We start from the raw sequence: 12855 nt of genomic DNA, 5'->3' as shown, positions 1-12855 counted from the left end.
CATGAGTGAGAACAGTCACATAAAGAATATTCAGGCAAATGAATAATACTGACATTAAATAAGAAACTGAAAAATAAGAAACTGAGGTTTTGATGCATTTTGGAAAAGATCAGCAAAAGAGTTACAGATGTATTTGTAAATAAGATAAGTTCAGAAAAAAGTTATCTTCTACTATGTTCCTGGGGAGAAATTTGGGGAAATATGGGACTTTGGTGATAGTTTGAGTAGTAGAAGGAAAGAAATCAGAGAGACCTGAGGGGTAGATACTCTAGATATTAGATAGATCTCCTGAAGTGCAGTAACAATTTTCATCCACTGAGAATATAACCAGATTATATATCAACTTTCAAAATGGAGTTATATGATGAAGTCACTGGTAACCAAAAATTGGGCATGCCAAAACTGGACTTGGTAAAATGGCAGAAAGCAAGATGGACAAAATATCTGGTGTTACTTAAAAGCACATTGTTTGATGTCAGACAATTCCAGTATTGGCTCAGACACATACCATATCTTATCCTATAAGCCTTCATTTTCTTACTTGCTGAATAGAGATAGCAAATAGTCCTTGCAAACCTGCTCTGTTATACTTTCAGTAATTATCTGAAGTTTGACTTGACCATCAAGCTCATGAGAGACAATATCTTTTAACCAGTATGAAAGTTTTTATGTTTAAGAAAGGACAGGAAGGAAATAATATCACATATAGCAAAGGCTATGTATTCTGTATGACTACCATGTACTGCTTTTGATTTCAAAGTCATTTCACACTTGGGATATGTGATCATGAGAGATGATACTGGAAAACCTTGGCCTAGGGGAGCAATTAGCCCAGCAATCTCTTTATCTTTTTTCTTTAATTAGGCACACAGTCACCTCAGGTGTTTATAATTAGCCCCAATCTTCAGAGAAGTTGCTCATTATCAATATAGATTATTCATTACTTGCTCTAGATGATAAAGCAGTGTTTGGCCCAATACATAGTTCTTGGCTGCATTCTCACTTCTATCTGATATCCTATTTTTCTATAAATTTTGTGGACTGTATTGCTGGGAGGATTGATCAAAGGTCAAATCCTCAAGTATCCCTAAAGCCAGTGGAAAAGCCACAGATGCAGCTGCTAACTTTTCCCTTCCAGAATCTACCTAATAAGATTTTGTGAGGAATTAACAAAATAATACAATTAGAATACTCAGCATGGTGAATGGCACACAGTGCTTCATAAATATCAGTTAACAATTATTCTTATTAACGAGGTTCAACATATAAGATTGATATTTGGTTTTGAGGCTTTATCTGGCCACTTTCTGTTTCGGACATGCTATCTACATCTAACTGTAGTCACTGGCTTACTATTGCTATTATTAATACTACTGATAATACATAGCTATATATTTTTCCTTAGTAAAACATTTAGAAAAATTTTTACATTGCTTTCTAATCAAGAACTGAAGATATTTAAATTTCCTTTGTTTATATTTTCATCACTAAAGGAACACTGTAGATATATATTTAAATAACTATTATGGAGAAGTAATTTTGTTATAATATCAAAACTAAGTTTAATTTATAGAATTGACTTTAATTCTAAGTCTCCATTCAGGTAAAGTTGCTAAAGATTTTTTTTTCCTATTCTTCAGGAAATATTAGCATAATTATCAAATTTTAATGAAATTTATAAGCACAAGTGGATGCTCCATAGAATTCATTTATATATATATATATGCTTATTCTTTAGTATTATAGTTCTAAAAGCAAAGTAGATGGAGGTTGTAGCATTTTCTATTATTAGTCTTCAGAGGACCATGGAAGTAAATAAGGAAGAAAAGCAAATAAAGTTGCTCTGTCTGCTGTTTTCCGGGCTGCTTTTCTCCCATAATTTCCTGAAATTCATAAAATGCAGGATTTTCACATTTTTGAGAATCTGGGGGTCCATTGACCCATAGACCCTATTATTTATTTGATTTTAAAGAATTTTGGAGAAGGTTGTTATGAAGAGATTTATTTTTAGTTTTGACATTGTTTCTTGTCTCTCTTCCTTTCCTTTTCTGTCATTCATCTTCGATTTTTCTTGTTGCCTATTCAGTCTGATAATATTACAACTTACTTTAACCAGTTCCACTAAAAAGTCGTATGAGGATGGTGTAAACAAGTTAAAAAAACAATAATTACCAAAATGTGGACATTTCCTCTTTTATATTTTATCAATTCTCAGGTGTGTTTTCTTTTAGAAAGATGCTTTTTTCCTCATGAGGAGGATCTCTTCTTTATCCTACTATGATAATCTATGAATTTTTAAAGGAGAAGAGAGTGAATGTTTTTAATACAAATGTAAAGACTGCCTTTAAAAGTTAATGTGCCAGGAGATCAAAAACGGCAACTTTGATGTCTTCAGTGGTTTTGCGCATATATTATGTAACTGTTTATTTCTGAGCAAGAGTTAGCACTTTTAGACTCTCAGATAATGTATTACTTTTCCAGTGAGTTCATGGCTTAATCACAACTGTATCATGTCCTGGTACATACCAGCTTAATAGTAATACTTGCTCAGACCCTAGCATCTCGGGTTGATAAAAACTAAAAAGGAGGAAGTGAAGATCCTGCTTGATGGGGGCAGGAAAAGGAATACAGATACAGAGCAGGATCTTTCAATAAATAATTATCTGCATATTATCTGAAGGGCTTAGAGTGAAAAGTCATGGATCAATTATGGCTAAATGATAGAGCCCTATGTTCCACTTGGGAGAAGTCTAGCAGGCACAACATGTGTTTCAGTGGCATCCTTGTCCTGCTAATCTGCCCACCAGAAAAAATTCTGGCCAGTGGTTGGGACTGGAATGGGGGTGTACAGGTAGCACTGTCTAGCACTTTAGGGTGATAATAAAAGTGAAGGCAAGACAGGACATCAGAACTAAGCAAAGAAGGTATGATTCCCTTTTGAGAACTGGTACTGAAATCTGAGATGGAGTTAAAATCAAAGTTTGTGTGCATTAGCTTATTCTTTCAGAGAAGGTGGTGTAGGCTGTGAATATACAGGGCTTGACACCATATTGTGTCTGTGGATGTAATATCAGTTATAGTTCTAATCCCTATAGAATGGTAGGTAGAGGAGACTGGAGACAAGCACACTCAGCATCTCCTTCCCACTGCTCATTCCCACCCCTTCCATGGAACTTCACCTTAGGGGTCCTTGGAACTCAGTAGCAAAAAAGTAATTTTAGGAAAAGATCAGCGGAAATATATCAACATAAACACTAGTGTTCTAACTCTTCAAACAAGCTTGGTTTAAATAATTAAGTTATTTCAAATTTTGAAATCTAGCCAATAAATGTGCCAGCGTATTGGTACCCAGTGTTTATTTCCCAAATGGCAGAAACTTCAGTCCACGATATGAGTACTGCAGTAGTTTTCTATACTTGACTCATTTCATAGAGTCTTCTCTCTGATTTCTCTCAAATACAAAGAATAGTAAAATTCTTACTGCAGGAACTCTAACATTCCTTTGTCTGACATATTTGGATGCTGCGAAGACCATATTGATGGGTGCTCTTCTGACCTTGAGAAGATGGAGTGTGCTATCTAATTGAGATTATAAGCTTAGGATCTTGAAAATTGCTCCCCAAAATGTAGAGGCATGCCTTTTTTCTTATTAAATTTCAGGCAGGTTACATTTTATGCTTGAAAGTAAGTAAGTATGACTCATATACATTTTCTTACAATGAAGTAGATTAAGCATTTAATGGAAAATATCTCCAGTTTTTGGTAATGCCTCAATTTACTAATTTTTTTAATGTTAAAAATCCTCTTGTGATGCATGTGAGATGCTCTTCAATAGTCTATGTCTTAATTTCTAAACTTTGATGTCAGAAATACCTGGAATGCATTTGTTCAACTTCAGACCTGATTATGAGTCACTAGGTGACTCTTATCTAATACACAGTTTAGGAATCAGCTAGTTTTGGATCCAGAATTCTCATGCTAAGAAGCTACCTGGATTGCCTGCCCTTAGACCATTCATCACCCTCAGTGTACTCTTAAGACAGAAACAGTTAATTTGATATTAGGCAAACATTTGTTGATTGCCTACTATGTGCTGGGGACTCTCCTAGGTACCAGTGATCTGAAATGAACAAGACATAACTGTCTTCCCAAAGTATAGAAGTATACGTATATAGGAAAGAGAGTTCTAAAACACATCACAGTGTGATAAATGTTGCATTTGATAAGTGCAAAGTGCTGTAGGAGCAAAGAAAAAAAAAGCCACCTCCCTTAGGAGAGAAGAAGGTGTACTGTTTCAAGGAAGATATGACATGTCACTGGGGTTGAAGCAAGTTTCCAGAAAAAGAGAAAGATGCACCAGAAAGACAAAAATAAATACAGTATAGCCCTGTATGTTCAGAGAGAATGAGAAGTTCTGGCAGCTGGAGCCTAGCATGCAGAAATCTAGGGACTTAATTGAGAGAGGCCCTGTGAATTACAGTAAGACTGTAGCTGCTCAATTATTAAAATGAAAATATTCCTTTTATTTATTTATTTATTTATTTATTTATTTATTTATTTTGGGAAAGAGTCTCACTCCATCGCCCCAGCTAGAGTGCCGTGGCATCATCATAGGTCACTGCAACCTCAAACTCCTAGGCTCAAGCAATCCTCCTGCTTTAGCCTCCCAAGTAGCTGGGAATACAAGCATGTGCCACAATGCCTGGCTAATTTTTCTATTTTTGGTAGAGATGAGGTCTCGCTCTTGCTCAGGCTGGTCTCAAATTTCTGACTTCAAATAATCCTCCTGCCTTGGCCTCTCAGAGTGCTGGAATTATAGGCCTGAGCCACTGTGCCCAGCTGGGAAATACTCTCTTAAAGGGGAGCTTGTGCCTTAAGATCTCTCTCCACTGCAATGACACAGAAAAATAATATCAGTTATTTTAAGTTAATATGCAATGTAAAATAATCAGCTTTTAGTTTTAAGATCAAATCAATTGGATTATTGTCATCTAAAATACAGACTCAAAGATTCCAATTATCTTACTGTGGGCAATGTTCCAAATGACGCAAATTCTGTATTTTTAATGTAAAGAACAAAAACCGTTATTAAGTGTGTAAACGTCTGAAATATGATGTTATTTAAAAATTTTGCTTTTTCTTAATGAAACTTTTTGCTTGTATGTATAATTCTTAAATGCAGTTTGGCTGTGACAACCATGAGTGCTATGGAATTTCCCATGCACACATCATCAAAGTGGCCTGTCTCCATGCATGTCCTTCATCAGCTCAGAGAGTTTTTATTCAATCTTCAGGGACAGAGGAGAGAGAAAAAACCCTAAGGACATGTCAAGGAGATTCACTAACTATTTATAGAATAACCTTGTTGGAGAAAATAAGCCCTTCAGAGAGGGGAATTTTCTTTTGTGTGTGTTTAATAGAAACTGCAGCAATGTGCAATATGAGGCAACAACTCCTAAATCAAAGGAATACTTAGTAATTCTAAAAGAATTTCAGGAAAAATGTAAAATTAACAATGAGCTAAAGTGAAATGATTCGTTAATATCATCTGTTCTTTTATTGTTCTATTGGGGTCTTAAATCTTGAGACTATTTTCTTAGGGAAGTTATTTGCCCCCCCAGACCTGCAAAATAGTAAAATATTATCAATTTAGAATCACTTCTGCACTTTGAATGTAAGGTGTACACTTCTGTTGAATATTCATAATTATAAAAGTTGATAAATATTATTGCATAGTGGCTTTAAAGAAATTATGCCATTTAAAGTATTTTAAATAATTAAAAAAAATCACTCCTGTGTATCAGAAATCCTGCCTAATATAAACATTGGAAGGGTAAAATACTTTGCTCCTTTTTTGTTTGGAAGCAATTTCATGGAGCTGTAGTTTTTTGCAACACGTTTTTTATATAACCCTGCCAGAAGATCCCCATCCCCCATCTGTTCACTATAATGTTTTCTTCCCATTTTATTCCAGAAGATGCCAAGACAGCCTCCTGGTGGGTTACCTTGGCAACCTCATGTGTCATGTTTTAGAATGTCCTAGGGCTGCCATTTTATTTCAATTTGCATGCACTTCAGTCAACTAACCATAAATTAAGAAGGTTGTAGAATCAACCTTTTTTTCCTTGCAGAATAAAAAACAGATAATTAGGATTACTGTGCAGTAGAATCCACTTATATTTAGTACTGTATGTAGGAAAACTTTGGTTACTCTTACCTAAAGTCATGGTATTTTTCACATGGCACTTCATAAACTGATGCTATAATGCCACATAATATAATACACTATGTCTTATAATATAATACTCAATGTGACTGCTTGATCCCATCTTTGAAAAGCATATCACTTTGCAATCTTTTGATGACAGCCATACAAGGCTTTTCTCAATGGAACTTTTGACATGTCAATCAGTGTAAGACAGCAGTGACTCAAGGTTATTTGATTACGAAAGCTACAAATTTCACACAGCCTTCATTCAAACACTAAATATATTTCATTTTATTGTTTTACATCTTTACAGTTCCATGTCTGTAGCTATATCTTTTAAAAGCTAGCAACTTAATTGCTTTTTGTGTAAGTTTAAAATATCTATTTTTGTGGGAAATAGCTTATAATTTGGATCAATCTTCAAAGATAGACTTTTGCAGTTTTATTAAAAGCAAAAATTATAGAAGGCCTGAAATTTGAGCAAAGTTGTATATAAAGTTAGTAGCAAAGCTGAAATAAAAAGTACTTCTCTCCGAGACTGTAGTATTTATTAGGTATCAGAGTGAGAGAGACAGATCACTGTTTTCAGAAAGAAAATTACTGTCATGCATGCTCCAGTTTGTGAGATATTTTCTGCTTTTCTGTAGAGTTTAGACATTCTATGATCACAACAGTCTAAGGAGGATATTCTGCAATAGATTAGTGATCTTCTTCTGTTTGATCCAGATTCAGTGTTACCTTGAAATTAATAACCTCTTTCTGAGAAAGGGTCTCTGCAGAGCTTTCTTGGAGTAATTTTGAGTACCAACATAAATTGAGCTCTATTTCCCCCTTTCATTCCTTAGGGGACTGGTTGAATATACTTCAATATGTGCAGTTGCTGCTGTCTTTTATAGTGTTTTCTTATAGCTTGATTATCATTACTTTGTCATGTTTTAGCTTAGATTTTGAGGAAAATGATCATGAATTTTCTATTTTTTAAAGTCCTCCTTACCCTAAGAGTATTAGGAGAATCTTCTGAGACAGTATATCCATTAAGGATGTCAGTGCCTGAATATCATCCTTTTGTGTATACCCCCGGAGCATTATGGTTGTTTTAGACATGAGTTTGTAATGGACAATTCAATATATAATAAGGGCCTGTAGTAAGAGATTATTTTTTTTAACTCCAGAGTGGAGTAAAGCTAGCTTGATATCTTAGTTATTGGTGTAAAAGTCCTTTGAAGTAGATAATGAGGTGGAATGACTGGTGTTCATACTGATTCACTTTGACAGCCTCTTTCAGATTGTTCATGGTAGATAAAGTATCAAAATGCAAGTTTGTTTAATCCAACTCTTAATCTTAAAACACTATTAAAAGTCTTTGGTAGGCATGGTGGCTGGTACGTGTAGTCCCAGCTACTAGGGAGTCTGAGCAGGGAGGATCACTTGAGGCCAGAGTTCCAGGCTGCTGTGACCTTTGATCATGCCACCACACTCCAGCCTAGGCGACAGAGTGAGACTCCATCTCTATTTGTTTAAAAAATAGTCTTCTTCAGACTTTAGTTTTTCATGATGCTGATGGTTGCCTCTATTTTTTATTTATTTTTATAGTTTAGTACTTTTAATGTTTGCGTAGCAAAGAGAGATTTTTTCTCCTGTGACCATACTAAGGTTAGCTAGTGCTGAATGACTGGTTTAACAGATTGTCTCTCGTTCTGAAGAGCCGTAATTGGGATCATTTAGCACATCTAGTTGAGCATGAATTTTCATATGAAATATTTAGAGAACCTTAGGTGCAGATGGATAGGTTAGTTAAAATCATCTTTCCCGTGTTTTCATTTTTTTTCTTTTTATTTTTTACAGCACAATTTACATACTATAAACTGTACATATTTAAAGTGTACCATTTGATGAGTTTTGGTATTCGAGTACACCCATGAAACTACCACCACAATCAAGATAATGAGCATATCCAGCAACCCCAAAAGTTTTTTTGTGCCTCTTTGTAATCTCTCCTTCCCACCACTTCCTCAAACACAAAACTGTCTTTTGTCACTGTAGATTGGTTTGTTATTGTCCAACCAGGTTCATTTGCCCATTGCCCAAGAGGTAGCCATTACAGTGAGACAGCAGGGGTTACAGCAGAGAAAGAGTTTAGTTCCACACAGCACTAAACAGAGAAACGGAAGGAATTTCTCAAATCCACATCCCGAGAATTTGGGAGACAGGGTTTTTAAGGATGATTTGGTGGGTAAAGGATTAGGCATTTAGGTTTGTTAATTGGCTGGATTCAGGGTGGAACCAACTGTTCCTTGGTATGGGCCACCAGCTTGGGTGGGTCAGCCAATCTGCTGGAATGCAGGATCAGGTTCTTGGGTGGGGGTCATGAGACAGTTGAGTCAATTCCTTGGTATGAGCTACCAGTCTAGAGGGGTCAGCCAATCCACTGGAATGCAGGACCTGGAAGATATCTCAAAAATTACCTTTAAGTTCTGAAAGGGTGATGTTATATCTGGAGAAAGCTAAGAATCTTTATGACCACCAGCTATGTAACTTCAGAGTGGCAATTATAGAGAAGCAAACAAGGGGACAGTGGCTAATTACTATCATTATTTTAGTTGGTCCTGTGTGTTGTTTTTGGCTAGGCTCTTACCACAGTTCTCACCTTGCACCCCTTTATTAATTTGTAAGGGTGGTTTCAAGTTTGCATTTTCTAGAGTTTTCTATAAATGGTATCATACAGTATGTACTAATTTTTGTCTGGCTTCTTTAATGCAGTGTAATTTATCTGGAGATTTATATCCATGATGTAGTGTATATCAGTAGTTCTTCCCTTTTATAGCTGAGTAGTATTCCATTGCATGCAATTTGTTTATCCATTCTCCTGTTAATGGATATTTGGTCATTTTCACTCTTTGGTTATTACATATATAGACAATCATGCATGTTTTTGTGTGACTATGTTTCATTTCTCTTGGATAAATACCTAGTTGTGGAATGACTGGGTCATAGGGGAGGTGAATGTTTACTTTTTTATGAGAGTGTCAAACTGTATTACACACATTAATTTTACATTCTTACCAGCTTTATGTGAGAGCCTCAGCTTCTCTGCATCCTCCACTAACATTTGGCCCTGTCAATCTTTTAATTCTCACTATTTTAATACCTGTATATTTACTTAGTAGAAACTGGTAAATTTCCTAGTTTACTAATAATTTTTACAACAAGCAGAATTAGACTTTATCAGATTTTTTCCTCCATATATTGACATAATCTTGTGATTTTTCTTCTTGATCCATCAATGGGAAGAATTATAGAGATATATATTTTTAGTGTTAAACTTTACAGACAATGAAAATATCAGTCCTATTTGGTCATGTTATATTCTTTTTTGAGCATACTTTTGGATTCCATTAACTAATGTTTTGAAAAGCTTTTTACATGCATACTATACATTTTTGCTGAAATACAAACAAAAATATTATTTTAATTTCCAAACTAAGATTTAAATTTAAAGTATATGACTTAGAACATATAGAAGTTTCCCATAAAGTTTCTATTCTTGCTTATTTTTAACCTGAATTTTCATATTCTTTAAGGTCATAGTCCTAAAGCCATTGTTTTCAATTCTGGCAGTACATTAAAATCACCTGTGGAGCTTTAGGAAAAATTCTAGGTCTTCACTAAGACAAATCAGAATCTCAGGGGTTGGAACCCAGGCACTCTTATTTTTAAAGCTCTACATTTGACTTCTGTGTACAGCCAGAGTTAAGATTCACTGTTCTAAAAGGTGTTGGGGTATAAGGCAGTGTGTTGTGAATGTTGGGGAATGGCTGTGAGAATCATATAAGACATCACTCTCAGCTTGCATAGAATCTAATGTGCTGGAGATGCATTGATGATTATGAAATATACATGCACATCATACACAACCCCCCACCCCCTCACACACACCCGCCTCAAGATTCTTTTATAAGATGAAACTTTACTTTTCAGCTATTTTTCTATCAGGTGTTCAGTATTGAAACATATGGGAGCCTCAAACTGCCTTAGTTTTCTAGGAGCTTTCTGTTTTTATCTACTCCAGCTATTTCAGCATTGTCAGCAATGATCTTCACCTGCTGATTGCAATTTGTCAAAATATGACTGAGAAGAGGGTTGGATGACTTCTGATCCTTCTTCTGGCTCTAGAGTTCTGTGATTCTTAGAAAATGCTAATTTGCTTATTTAGCTTTCTTCTTTAATTTTGCAGCTCACCAACCAGCTATCTAGTCATTTCAAGGTGAAACTTAATTTTTTTCCATTTTCTGCCCCAATCTTTCCTTTTCTTTTCTTGACTGAAGAGAAATACACAAAGTTCCAAGTGAGGGACAATTGCATGTCTATAGTATCAATAAGTCCTCTTGATTTTCCTACTAGGAAGAGGAAATAATTTCAACTTTCTTCTCTCCCTCTTCCCTGCTACAAATAGGTTTTCCTTGTATTTATTCATTCATCTCTGTCTACATCTCCTAACCACCTGCTTCTTTTAAAGGTATTTAATAAAACTATTTTCAAAATCTCATAGATTCCTAATAAACAAAGTGAAGTTTTCTATATTCTTAAGATTATTTTGGGTACATTGGATGAGGTAACCTTTAAGTTCATCAACAGAAAAGTCTCTTTCTTTACGTGTCTTTTGTTTTGATCCTCAAAGTCTGAGCTGTTATGAGACAACTGAGATATCAGAGGTATCCAAAGTCACAGAGTAATTGGCTGGTAGTCTGAAGTTTCAATTCAGGTTTATCAACTTCTGGACCTTCAAGTCTCAATGTGAAGATAATAACTATCTTTGCCTTTTTTTTTTTTTAAACCATTGTTGATTTAAAGTCTATTTTATCTGATATGAGAATAGCTATTCCTGCTTGCTTTTAGTTTCCATTTGTGTGAAATATTTTTTTGCACCTATTTACCTTAAGTCTATGAGAATTTTTGTGAGTTAAATGGGTTTCTTTGAGATGGCATATCTTTGGGTTGTGTTTTCTTTTTAATCTATTCCACCAATCTGTATCTTTTAAGTGGGGTATTAAGATCATTTATATTCAATGTTAGTATTAATATGAGAGATATTGTTCTGGTCATCGTGTTGATTGTTACCTAGCTGCTTTGCTTTCTCCTTTGTGTTATTGTTTTATAAGAACTATGAGTTTTAACTTTTGGGTCTTTTTACACTAGTTATTATCAATTGTTTTGTAGAGCACTTTTAAGCATTTCCTGTAGGGCAGGTCTAGTGGTGACAAATTCCCTTAGTGTTTGCTTCTCTGGGGAAGACTTTATTTCTCCTTCATTTAGGAAACTTCATTTTGCAGGATACAAAATTTTTGACTGCTAGTTATTCTGTTTAAGAAGACTAAAAATGGGACCCTAATCCCTTCTGGCTTGTACAGTTTCTGCTGAGAAGTCTGCCATTAGCCAGATGGGTTTTCCTTTATAAATTACTTGATGCTTTCATCTCACAGCTTGTAGGGTTTTTTTCCTCCACTTTAACTTTAGCCATACTGTTGACAATGTGACTTGCTGATGTCCTATTTCTCTTGAAACTTCCAGGTGTTTGCTGACCTTCTTGTATCTGTATGTCTAAATAGCAATACTAGGGAAGTTTTCCTCCAAATTCCTACAAATAGGTTTTCTATGCTCTTTGCTTTTTCTTTATCTTCCACGATACCTATGATTCTTATGTTTGTTCATTTTACATAATCCGTTATTTCTAAGAAAGATTATTCATTTTTCTTGGTTCTTTTTTCTTCATTTTTGACTGACTTGGTTAATTTGAACGCCTTGTCTTCAAGCTCTAAAATTCTTTCTTCTGCTTGTTCTAGTCTGTTGTTAAAACTTTCCACCATATTTTGACATTTCCTAAATGATTTTTTTATTTTCAGAAATTCTATTGTATTTTTTCTTATATTATCTATCTCTTTAGTGAATTTTTTCATTCCTATCCTGAATTATATTTTTGGTTTCTTTGTGTTGGTTTTCAACTTTGTCATCAATCCCATTGATCTTATTTGTGATCTATTCTGAATTCCGTATCTGACATTTTATAAACTTCATTTTTGTTGCAGTCCATTGCTGAAAAGCTAGTGTGATCCTTTGGGGGTATCAAAACACAGCCCATTTCTTCATGTTCTCTTTTCCCCTGTGCTGTCACAGACTGGTGGGATGTGACAGACATGCAGCAGGTGGTTTGCACGTGGCATTCTGTTCCTTTGCTGCACCCAGGTCTGGTGGCAGTGACACTACCCAGGTGGTGGTGGTATGAGCTGAAGTCTGTAAGCACATGCTCTGACCAGGTCTTTTGGCCACTGTGGCTGGGCAGGGTCTCCCAGGTGGTGGGAACAGGTGCTAGGTCCACAGGCATCTGCTCTGCCCAGGTCTCCTGGCAGCACTGCAGGTGTAAGGCACCCACTCACAGGGTGTGTGCGAGTACCTGGCCTCCCTACTCCCTTCCCAGTCTGGCAGGGGTGATGGGGAGGTGGCAGCGCTCTGGGGCTGGGACCTCAAAATGGAACCAGCCACAGCACCCAGGGGTCAGGAACCAGTGGGACCCCTCTGTCCCTTCTCTCTGGGGCAATGCCCCTGCACAGTCTTCAGTCAGCTCCCTGCATCAGACTAGAAGCCTGCTGTGG

Source organism: Lemur catta, chromosome 11, assembly GCF_020740605.2.
Source record: "Lemur catta isolate mLemCat1 chromosome 11, mLemCat1.pri, whole genome shotgun sequence".
NCBI lineage: Eukaryota > Metazoa > Chordata > Mammalia > Primates > Lemuridae > Lemur > Lemur catta.
This window is presented reverse-complemented; position numbering follows the sequence as displayed.